This window comes from Eufriesea mexicana, unplaced genomic scaffold, assembly GCF_001483705.2.
Source record: "Eufriesea mexicana isolate 0111107269 unplaced genomic scaffold, ASM148370v2 scaffold9296, whole genome shotgun sequence".
NCBI classification, from domain to species: Eukaryota; Metazoa; Arthropoda; class Insecta; order Hymenoptera; family Apidae; genus Eufriesea; species Eufriesea mexicana.
In genome coordinates, this window is record NW_016917025.1 from 134,305 (window position 1) to 147,296 (window position 12,992).

The following is a 12,992-nucleotide window of genomic DNA, read 5'->3' on the forward strand; positions in this document are numbered from 1 at the left end:
ATCGGAACTCTATTTAAAATTCGAAAACTCCGTACACAATACGATTGCAAATTCGATTCAAATCAAAGATGGCCGCTTGAAAAGTCTAATACGTGGCATATTAGCATATCACGTGACCGTGGAAAAATAATAAGAAATATTTATAGGAATACGTTTTACTTAACTTTGTTCCTAAGATATTCCATTTTTATGTATAATATTATACTTATAATAACAAATTAATATGGTACTTAATTACCTGAACTCTATTTAAAATGCGAAAACTCCACACATAATACGATTACGAAATCGATTCTAATCGAAGATGGCCCCTTGAAAAATTTAATACGTGGCATGTTAGCATACCACGTAACCGTGGAAAAATAATAAGAGATTTTTGTAGGAATATATTTTACTTAACCTTGTTCATAAAATATTCCACTTTTGCGTATAATATTATACCTATAATAACAAATTAATATGGTACTTAATTACCTGAACTTTATTTAAAATGCGAAAACTCCACACATAATACGATTACGAAATCGATTCTAATCGAAGATGGCCCCTTGAAAAATCTAATACGTGGCATATTAGCATACCACGTGACCGTGGAAAAATAATAAGAGATTTTTGTAGGAATATATTTTACTTAACCTTGTTCCTAAAATATTCCACTTTTACGTATAATATTATACCTATAATAACAAATTAAGATGGTACTTAATTAATTATCTGAACTCTATTTGAAATTCGAAAACTTCATACATAATACGATTGCAATTCGATTCAAATTCGCTTCAAATCAAAGATGGCCCCTTGAAAAATCTAATACGTGGCATGTTAGCAAACACTTATGAATTTTGCAACAAGATCAAATAAAATCCATATTTATATGAATATTTTCTATTTCTATATATTTTATACCATTACAATAGGTCGCATATATTATCAAATACCTCATACGTATATGAAGTATATAAAGATAACTCGCATTCATAACCCAATTGCTTATGTATATCATTGTACTATACCTATAAAAATTCACACGGCTGCCAAGTATTACATAACCTCCGAGCGAGCGATTCAATCCCACGTGCGATCTATCGCGTAATACCCAGATAACTAACTCTTCACGTTTACGACACAAGAAAACACTAACATTCGAACCACTCCACGCAAATACCCACTTACGAATACTTACAACAAGATTGACAGTATCGACGCCCATACGGCATTCACCTTACCATACACGAAGATGTAACGCAACGACGGTGGACAAAGACACAAAGAAGGGATCGAGAGGGAACGCGTACAATGAACACTTCTGTCCTGGATTGAAAATCCTCCACTCGAAATCGCGTTACCGCCCGCGAACGTGTGCCTGTACGGGCCGTGCGAAGGGATTAAATAGCAACGCAAAGTTCTCTACCCATTTCCACGATATTCACCGCAGGGTGTTCTTGGGTAACCGCAGATGCGACACTTCAAAGTGATGTCGCGACTCAGGGCTGTTACGCGTGTAAACACGTCGCAACGTGCACCGGGAAAGGATAAACAGCGGCGGGAGGGGGCGTGCACGCAGGTTGCCTCCTCGTTAGGAAATGCGCGCGGAATTTAATTCGAAATAAAGGGCTTCAAACGTCCCGACATGTTCTCTCAAGCTTCTCGTACAAGGGGAAAAATTATGGCTTTACATATTCTACCGTGGAATAAAAGGTAATTCATATCTAACCCAAATCTCTTACCCAGACTGTTCAAAGGCAGATTTCACGTATCGTTTTATTTAATATGATAATAATATATCATAAAACTGCATAAAATAATAATCTAATATCCATATAGTTCCGTATGTTCTTTTTATTGATTATCAAATTTAACTATAATGTAATTAAATTAATTAAAAATTAATTAAAAATTATATTATAATATGTTTAAATTATTTTATATTTATAATTGTTATGATTCTCAGAATTCAAAATGCAGATTTTGCAATTTCAAAAATAATGAGTAAAGGTTCTACGAAATATTATTAAGGTAATAATAATATGTAGTACCTATATAAAATAATATGTAAATTGTATGAAATATAAAGTAAAATTATATAAGGTATAAAAACTGGAAAATTATTTTGTTTATTACCTATTTTTCTCCAAAATTACTACTAATCAAGTACTATTTTAAAACCTCAATTTTGTAGCCAGGAAAAACTAATTTCTAATAAAAAGATGTAAAATAGGATTAACAATTCAGATATTCTCTTATGCCAATTTCTTTATGAAAAATCTACTATTTACAGTAGGAAAGTAGAAACATGAATGAATTAATTATTAAAAATTCACACCTATACTAAATCACACTGCTTTTTGTTCAATTTTTAATTCCTAATTATTACATTAATATTTTACATAATTATTCAATTTACACTAGTTGAAAGCAAAGAACTAAATTTATTACTGTATTTATTGATCATACATACAATTCTACATACTTAATCTATGACTATCCAAACAAAATCTTCGTACAGTCTAATAAACTTACTTGCGTAGGTAATAATACTTAAACAGTAAAATCTCTGATGTGATTTTTGAACTACTGAATAAACCTATCTCTGTATTCGAACAGTTGGGAAGGAGATTCTACATCATGGAAAAACGGGAAACCACAGAGCCATATAAAATCCAATTACACAAACCATTACGTAAATTATGAAAACAAATCTGCATCGAACGCTTCATTCCACAACCCTCCGCAACGTGACCCTCATCCCCAGATTCCAGTCTACTAAAAATTCTCACGGCATCATTCTTGCATATGAGGAACGATCGGCATGGTGCGGTGTAATTTTCATCACGGACATCATCGGAGGTGGTCCATTTCCCATCGACGGTCATCTGCCAGCCTCTCTTTGAGGACGTATCGCCGCCGGTGTAGAGTGTCCCTGGATCCAACGGCAGGTGACCGGTCGTCGGGTCACCTTATACGCGTACCACGCGTTTTTTCGTGAAACATGTCTAGGATTTGCACGATCCACGGCGTCATTTCTGCGCCGTAAGGCTCGCGAGCCACTCTGCGAGTCATGGCTAGTGTTACACTTCTGGGTGGTTCACGGTTTCACCGACGAACTCTTCCTTTTACTGCAGAACACGACCCCAAGATCGTTTACACGCAGAGCTAGCCCCTCTTTCCGTGAAAGTCCGCAGCCGCCGATGTAATTACTTTGAAACTCTTCGCGACGGACGGACAGATTTTCCAGGCGACGCCAGGGTGTCGTTGCTCCAATTGTTCGGTATCCACGTTGCGTAAGGATCTTCTATGTCCTTCTCTGTATCCTTGCATGCAGTATGAAGCAATGGATATCGGTTTTTAATTCCAATTGCCATGTTTTAATCCAATTGTGATTGTATACTTTGTTTGCGAGTTGATCAATCAAGATGGTTTTGTTAAAGAAGGGAAGAAGGTCTAATGCTCTCATTCTATCTTGGAAAGTAAAATTTGAAAAATATTTGATCGATTACTTCAAGAGATAGAGATACTTCAAAAATAAAATACAGTATTAGCTATCTATGTACGATACAGGAAACAGTGATGACTTGATGTATAGGATCATGTGCGAAATCTTACAATTCAAAGGAACCTAGTGCATAAAATATGCAATGGATTTATGTGATAAAATATTTATATATTAAAAATCTTAATAATTTATACGAAATATTAAATTATTTTAGTTGAAACCTAACAATTATAAATCATTTATCTAAACAATTATAAAATGCCCAGCCTAGTTAATGAAATATTTAGATAATCGAGATTGAAAAAAAGATGAACTCGATCATGTCATGTTGTCATACTATTACATCTATTAATATTTTTACACCTACAAATTTACAGGAAGAAATGTTCCAGAAAACGATATGATTGACACCAATTTTCCAATCCTCTTCTACGCCACTCCAAACACATTCGAGGATCGAAACACTCATCCGAATTAATTAAGAGTAGAATCTACTGAAAATATTAAGGCAAATATATAATTCTTCCCCGATCGGATCACACGGTGATTGCTCGAGCGGAATTGAAAGCGTCGATCTATCAGCATCGGGACTTTTTATGGAAATGACAGAATTGTGTCGGCGAAAAGGGTGTCGAAGCAAATAAGTGCAGTCGCGATACGACGCCTGTTCGGTCGCTAACAATAAGTGATCGATGGTCGGGTTCCTGACTCAGCAGACATTCGCGAAACCGAACACCATGGCTGGATTTTTGCGCGCAAATATGCACGCGACAGACGCCAACAAGCATGTACCCTAACGTGCCACGGCGTGTATTACCTAACTCGATATTCATAGACTTACAGAGGTACACCTAAGGAGCTTAAGACATTTTATGGACCAGTTACTAATTGCCTCTGATTTGTTCATAATCATGGCAGTTCCCCTAATTTGCATATGTTTCATCATTCTTTTTGAAATATTTTAGATTTTAGTTTCTATGTATAACAAAATATTTATTGAATATTAAGAGATTCCTTTTTGGAAATATTTTTGTACTATTTGTTACATGTTTAATTACTTTTTCGTTATGACAACTACTTTTTATGGTATATATTCTTATATCATAAGTATAATTTAAAATATAATAAGAAATAGTAATTTTAGCATTAACTATAATTTTTCAAAGCTTATCCTCATATTTGATACCTATACCAAATGTAAACTTTACTCTTCAACCACCTCTAGACAAGACAGTCTTATAACTCTAAAAATATCTAAAAACAGACTAAAATACCTATTATACAGAGAAACAAATTATTTACTCCTACATATGCTCTAACCTAATATACATATGAAACAATTGAACTTCATATTATATATATCTAATACATCCTATACAGAGATCTAGATCCTTCATCTTCCTCTAATTACTCCATAGAATAAAAATAAATACCTACTGCTAATCCAAACAATTCTCAATTGCAACAACCTAACACTGCTTTCATGGCATGCTACTTATCTCAACTACTTTTACCTCAAATCTAAACTAAGAGAATCAAATCTCACCATTTCCCATAGACTTTTCAATTCATTAAAAGAGCTATTACGATTTTCCAACTTTTGCAACTAAAGTATATACAAAAATCAATCGCACCGTACATCCTTTCCATTATACTGTTTCCCGTAAACCAAGCCATTTCACCCATCTTCGTGCAAAACAATCTTTCAGCTGCGAGACCGATTCGTCGCGGTTCCAGCAGATCCCATGGCGAACAAAGAGTGGAATTATCGGCATGGACGGGCAGCACGCGCCGCAAATCGTCGTCGACTCGTCGTATATAGCCAGCTCGTCGACGTAGGCACTGTTCGACAGCTCGAGCGTGAATCCTAAATGTTCGTTGCACGCCACTCCGGGTCCTCGATCCTCGACATCGGTCCGCGACGAATCGTACAAAAGTTGACGTCTCCATCTCTCACGATCGGAACGAGCAACGGGCACGCCAGTCACGCCCATCGTCATCCTTTTGTCAGTAGGTAATGTTGTTGGCTAGAGATTTATTATTCGGACAAGGGTGTCTTGTTATTATCCATGCTCGATTCCGGTCGTTTAGGGAGCTTGTTCATCTCGACGTGTTTCTCTTTATCGAAGTTGGCTCCTTTGGAGGTTTTGTTCATTGGTTACCGTGTATTATTGTCTTTGATGACTTGATGAAGGGATTTTCAGTGTATGACTGTCTTCTTTTTCCTTTTATCGAAGTGAAGGTATTAAATGTTAGAAAGTACTGTGTAGGATTTATGGAGGTCTTGAAGAATTAGGTAGAACTGATAATTACTTACTGGATACTGATTTCGAGGGAAATAAGTTGTTGATATCCTAGTTAATGAGCAGTAAGGATTTCTATATAATTGGAACACCCCTAAAGAATAAAAAGAAAATTAAATTAAACTTAATTGTACAATAGTGAAACTGAAGGAGTATTTGAAATTTGAGTCAATATTTTCAAAAGTACATAAAATATCAGAAGATAATGACAGTTTCCAAATTTTAATCATAGAATTTAAATTTGGAATTTAAGAATTTAAATTTAAAATTAAAATTTGGATAATGGTGTAAATTAATACCAACTAAAAGTAAGTCTTACCAAGTTCCATGTTGTATAATTCACCATAAAGAAGATTCGACACCTAGCATGTCAGTTTTATTAGCATCGAAATGGATTGAGAATATCGATTTGCCAGTCGTACGCCCCATTAATCCACAAATCGCATCACATCGGAAGCGACAAAAGCTTATGATGGTCGAAATTCTTTATGCCATTGAACTCCTCTTCATTGTCACCTATAAATAATACAATTATCAATATTACTATTTCACAATAAAATAAGAAACAATTTATTTCAGAAACATATACTTCCCATAATTATACTTCCATTTACAATTTTTATTTTTACGATGTGCAAGTATACTACATATTTAAACATATACAATGATAAAATGAATAATAATTTGTTAAAATTACTTTCCAATTTAAAAACAATATTTTGAACAAACAGCAAATATATTCTAACTAAAATTCTGCATATTTTAATCAAAGTTTCCCCAATACTAAAAAATTGGGGATGAAAGAATCTGATGGATGAAAATTTTGTAAAATGGTCATATGAACATACATTGTATACCTCATTCGAAATTAATGAATCTCACGCTTTTTCATCTTTTATATCCCTGAAATTAACTTAAAAACTTGCCAACCCTTCAACTGTTAATTCCAGTTCCTCCAGATCACTCGCAATCCTCAAACTGAAGTTGAAACTCTACAAGAAGATAATAAGAACATATCCTAGGTTTCCCAGCAAATTAATAACACTCGACCCATCCATACAAAATTCCATTCTTTCCACGAAAGGGCGTCCATTAAATCGAATTTCTAAAACAAATACTTCCATCAACCCTAATCTCCATCTACCTCCTTCCTCATAATACCCAAAGAACATGGCCTAACCGAAGCTAAAATGAAGCAACATCCAAGGAAACAACGCTGCAACGATCCGATTCGTCGAAAACCCCAGCTCGCGGCATTAAAACACGTAACCCAACGAGCCCAACTTTCTAAAGCAACCGTAACTCGGATCAACCACCAAAGCACACTTCCCTGAAGCAGAGCTTGCACGCTTGCGCCGTTGGGTCGACGAGTAGCCGAAGATAGGCCACGAGCATCGGCGAAGGGTGTCCAGCAAGGAGACCCTCTCGCGCGTTATCTAAACACCGGGTGTCTCCGCGTGCCTCGGCAACAAAAAGAAAACGGACAGGCCGAAAAAAAGACGGGAAAATTGAAAGGGGGTGGAAGCGGGGGCAAGGGGAACGGAGAGAGTGAGAGAGAGAGAGAGAGTGGCGATGCACAGTGCTCGTAGGCGCGACGAGGACGCGACAAAGGGGTGGCTGGTGGCGATGAGGGGTCGCGGGGGTGACCCATGTGGGGGTGGCGGCGGCGACGGTGGCGGCGCTGGTGGTGGTGGTGAGGTAGTCATGACGACCGCAGCGACCAATCATCCGGAAGTAACGCAGCGCGAGATAACTCTGCATCCAATCAGGTTTAAAGCGGGGACGGGGCTGGCCATCCCCCGCAGAAAATCACCCCCGTAACGAAATTTCCACCGTACGAGGGTAGATATACAAAACGACAGACGGCCCTCTCTCTCGCCGTCCTCCTTTCCCGTCCTGCTCTCTTTGTCTAGCTGTCGCGTTTACCCTCGCCGATGTGGCCCCCGCGTATACTCTCGAATCGAGGATAAGCGGAGCCGATGCTGCCTCTTATCCATCCCCCAGGCCCTCCTTTTCTTTTAATTCATAATCTCGGTTCCACCGTGATAACCTGCAGCTAGTAGATAAGGATACCGTGATGTCTTCGAAGGACCAAGGTTCGGAGATACTTGGAGGGTGGTGGGTGGACGTGGAAGGCTGTTGGAAGTGGCTCAGACCACCACTGACCATGAAGGTTTTCAAGCTTCTGGCTTCCTACGTGCTATAAGTATAAGAGAAAAGAGAGTTTAGAATTTAGAAGGATTTTTTGTAACAAGTTATACGATCTACTACGTCTCGTATTACTTGCAGAAACTCGATTTTAAGTTTATAATTGTTTCTCTATGTAACAATTGTCTGTCAATACGTTGTGGATGAACTTAATGACGTTAGACCATTGGTGCTACGAAATAAAATACTTTGAGCAACATCCTACAGTAAAAGAGATATACTAGTCGTCAATAATTATACTTCTGTACTGCATAATTGTCTAATTCAGTACAGGGAATGCCATGACTTTTCTTCCACAGAGATAGATCTACCAGAGTATAAAATAAAATTTCACATTTAAATAAGTCTCTCTATTACTGCATAGGTATTTGAATCTAACGAATAAGTTCTCTTCGCTATTAATTTATCACCGATTATATTCGTTACTTTAAGAAAGAGAGCAAAATACCAAGAGATAATTCTCAGCCCCCTAATAGTTATTTACCCCGCGTTATAAACTGTGTCTCGCAAATTTTATCATTTCTTTCACTTTCACGTCGACTAAGCAGCAGCCATACTTAGCATCCAAATCTTGCACGATGCACACCGCGTTTCTTTGGAAAAATATTTCCCGGCAGCTGATAAAGCGAGTATTATGCGTTCGTGGGGCACTCGATAAATACACACCGGCTGACATTCACCACGTAAATGCGTCAGAATGCCCCGTATATGGGAAAGATGCGTTTATGGGCTGGCAGCGGCCCGATAAGAAGGCTCGTAAAACGAATGGCGGCCCATAAGTGTTCGAGGCAACTTCGACGTTGCCTTCGACGCGATCGGTTGTCGAACGTGTACCCTCCGCATTTGTCACGTTTATCGACTTCGCCATGTACACCGCACGCTTTCATCGTGACACACTTTGACGTGCGAACGAATGACGCGTTTCCATGGATCGCGAGGGGGTGCAGAGGGTTGACGGAAGTCGTGGACACTGGAAGAAAGTTTCGGTTGTTCTTAACGTTGGAACGGTGAAAAATGCTTCCAACGAAAAGAATGACGAAAAGAATAACGAAAAGGATTCGACAATTGGATAGCTTTCGTTAGATTTTAAGAGAGATGTTAGATACACACAGGTAGATCCAAGTCTTTCAGAGAATCAACTTCGGGGGATGAAAAATATCAGATGAATTAATCATTTAGTCTTTCAAGAAAATGAAAAATCGCATACCAAAACTTAATAGACGATATTACAGGAATTACTGTGCATTGGTACTCTGTCAGGTGTAAGTCTGATATCCACTTGCAGCAGTGCAACTATTACCTAACTGCGTTTGATATAGACATAACGTAATTCGACACTTTTCTAAATTTAATATGCATTCGGTATCTCATCGAATTACAAAATGTTATTAGATTTTGACCCCTAGATTATTTTCAATTTCGGTAAAGAGCAACAAGTGATACTAGACATCGTTTCGACTAAACGTAGGTACCTACAAACGAACGTCTGTATCCTGAGAATAGGTAGAATAGATTATAACAGAACAGAAATATTTCGCAGAAGTAAATAAGAAAATTCTCTTTCGTAGCAAGGATGGCTCTTCCAATGATTAAATTCCCCTCCACCAAATTGCTCAAACCTAACCTAGAGAAGTAACTATGACAAAGTCACTTTACTTCGCTAAGTAATTCGACAAGAATCGCGTGGAGAAATGGTACCTCGAAGACAATATAAACCCGTTTACGCGGAGATTCAGAGTTTTTCTCAAATCAACCGAGACGATATTGGTTGGCCTCGCGGAAAATTTCCTTCGGCCAGGCTACCCTGAAAAAACCTTCCACGATATCGAATCGCTAATCCACCTCGCGCCTTCTTGATTACGATACACGTCCAGGCGGATGGAAGGAATAAGAGGGAAAGAAAAAAAAAAGAATTTTTTTCTCATCATCCCCATCGCTCTTTGCTCTGCCTCCCTCCAACTATCCACGCCCCATCCCCTGCCGTCGTCGAGAGTGTGGGTGGATGAATTCCATCGTTATCGAGTCGCACCCCCATTTTACAAACGGGAAAGCTTCTCTCCCGTCCGCAAAATCCCTCGACCGAACGTGCATATTTCCATTTGACACGCCTCAACGACCGCCTGATTTTATTAAAAACCCCCGTAACCTGGTTCCGCTCCTCGTTCCGTCACTCTAAGGGCTGAAATCTTTCTTCCAGATGCCTTTATTGCGTGGCACTCCGTGTCCTCTCAGGTACGGAGCCTAAAAAATGTGGCCTTTTGGCGAGAGTACGTGCACGATGGATAGGTGGATGATTGGTATGGACCAGATAGGATGGAGATTATATTTGCGAACCGGAGGGTTCTGTTGTCCGTTGATATCGAGCTGATAACTCGTTTAACCCTCCCTGATGCTTGAATTTACGTGATCCATGGCGGATTTTAGATTAGCGTAACGCGTTTTTATCTCGAGGTTTACTGGACCGAGATGTTGCATATCTACCGATTTTGGATACCTTTTGGGGGGTACAAATTTTCATTTACGCGTAATGATAATATCGATTTACGCGTGTACGAACATTTTAGTACATTTCTTAGACAAGCACAGAATAATTAGTGTAAGTTTTGTCCATGCGACAAGTGGGTTAATAATATTTCAACTGTTTTGTTCGGATTATACGTAATTGCACTGCTAATTTAAGAATTCTATGAAACACGAGAATAGCAATAATAATAATTACTGTATAAATTATTACGGAGTAATTGCTGAAATAGTAAGCATTCTAATTTACGTAATTTCTATAATATAGATATCACTGACAAATTTTCTTAGCAAGGTCTAATTTTTCAATTTCGAGTATTAATTTCTCCTTTAAAATAATCTCCCATGAACTATTGCACAAAGTGCAAGTGTCAAAGGGATCAATTAAAACGAAATTAACAGACGAAACCGACGTAAGTAAATAAAAATCCAAGTATAAGAATAACAAGTATAACAGGTAACCAATCACAGAACAGCAGTACTAAAATAAACCACGAAGAAATTGGTAAATCCAACAGCTAACCGAAACCGATTCGTCTGCATTAGGAAATAATAAAAATTCGTCGTTATCACCGAGGCGTATTACCAGGAGAAGGGAAAAAAAGGTCTCGAATCGACTAAAAGCAAAACCGAAGCCCTCGTGAAAGAAAAACGCGTCCGCGTGGAATCAATGGCGCGGTGGTTGTCGCTCGTTAAGAAAAGTAGAAATTCTGGAGGACATTAATTCAGATTGGCTGAGCAGGGCAGCGTGCATGAGACGCGGATTCAGAGTTAATCGCGTTATATTTTCGAGGCCTCTCGTGCCCGGTGGAAAACGCAACCCCTTCGATAACAGTAACGACAACAGCTCGTTATGCGCCGCCATATTTGACCCTCTTCCTCTCTTGGTCCTAATTTTCAAACTCGTCTGCTGTCTTGTCGTTGCGCGTAGGACTACTGGAGAGGAATCCAGCGTGCAGACAGACACGGAAGATCGAAGGGAGAGGAGCAGAAAGAGAAAGACAGAAGTCGTAAACGAGGTCGAGTGTCGGCAGCGTATAATTTCGATGACAAGCAAAGGGGTGGTTATATCTCGCCCGTTCCTATCCTCCATCTCGCTCGCTCCGACTCGAGGACTGCGAGTGGTGAGCCACCCCTGTGATTGTATTAATTCAACCTACCCTCTCCTCCCATTTACTTCTCAGTTACCCCTCTTCCTCTACCTTCGTCCCGCAGCCTGCCACGATCTCTTTCCTGGTCTCTTTCCTCTCTCTTCGTTGTCGTTCCGCGATGGTCCTCACATCCTCCTACCAGCCATCCAACCCACCCCCTACTATTCCACAAGCGCGACCCTCCTAAAGCACGACTTCCGGAGGCAAACGAAGCGTGCGAGCGTCGATCGCCGTTGTTCCAGGCGTCGTCACCTTCCTCTGTGTTCTTCGGCTATCTCCTGCTCCACCCTCAAGACGCCTGAATATGGCCAAATTTAAAGCCGCCCTTCTGTTATTCGAATTACTCCGCGTTGGCTCTTATTCCCAGCTTGCTTGATTAAGGCCATGTTTGTCATGATCGTTGAATTATTTTTTAATAATCGGGAATAACGAAGTTGTTGTTGTATGCAGCAACGTGTCGTAGAGGTTCCCCATTTTGAGTCAGTGCGTAGAGCTAATCGGATTCTTTAGGAACCATTGTGTCCATATTGAATTATTTTCTGAATTTCAAATGGTAGCCAGTCGTGTAATGTTGAGGGTGGTAATATTGTCCTGAAACTTTGGTACATTATGTAGTTTACGCTATGGTATAATACATATATAATAGATGTATAAATTAAAATCCCTTTTCCTAGCCAAAACTCACAATCGCATATATATTAAAACCTACAAGAGAAAAATATTTACACCGATAATAATTAAATTCATCCACTGAGAATCTTCCTAAATCAGCGCTGAGTTTCAAAACAGCAACCGTTCCTGTTATCCTCGCACGCGAAATTTCAAATTCAGACGGGAAAAAAGACACGTGATATTATTCACGAGCCACAAACTGGATATCGTCCCAAATGACGTTCGATAGGACCGGCGCGAAGGAGCCGAAACCTTCCGCAGGAAACGATAGGGAATCCAGAGGAGGAGATACGTATAGGAAACGAAGAAAGAAGGGGTAGGAGAAAGAGGGGTGATATCGAAGTAGGAGAAAGGGGTACAAGCCGTTTAGCGATATTTCACGGGGCTCTCGTTCGTAAGGGTTTCTAGCCGCGCACGGTATTACTGGAGGCAGTCTTGCAAACTCGAGATAAGAGGAGACCGGTTCTCCGTTTCCGACAGTGCGAACGGGAGCTAAGGCTCTTCACCTTAGCTTCGACTTCTCGTACGCAGCAGAAGAGAATATCCGGAGAAGAAAGCCACGAGCAAACCCCTTTTGGTTGCCACGCACTGCACCATCCCTTTACGCCACCCTCTATGAACTCGGTTAATATCCTTGGCTTATCC

The 12,992-nt window shown here is 39.4% G+C and overlaps 1 long non-coding RNA gene across 1 annotated transcript; it reads right to left on the reverse strand.

Annotated features, from left to right (window-relative positions):
* Window positions 1-5,287: 5,287 nt before the first annotated feature.
* On the reverse strand, window positions 5,288-6,196 carry LOC108553101 (uncharacterized). Its single transcript, XR_001890609.1, has 3 exons — window positions 6,116-6,196; window positions 5,811-5,890; window positions 5,288-5,718 (listed from the first exon to the last, which is right to left on the reverse strand). It is a non-coding gene; the product is annotated as an uncharacterized LOC108553101 (long non-coding RNA).
* Window positions 6,197-12,992: the final 6,796 nt, after the last annotated feature.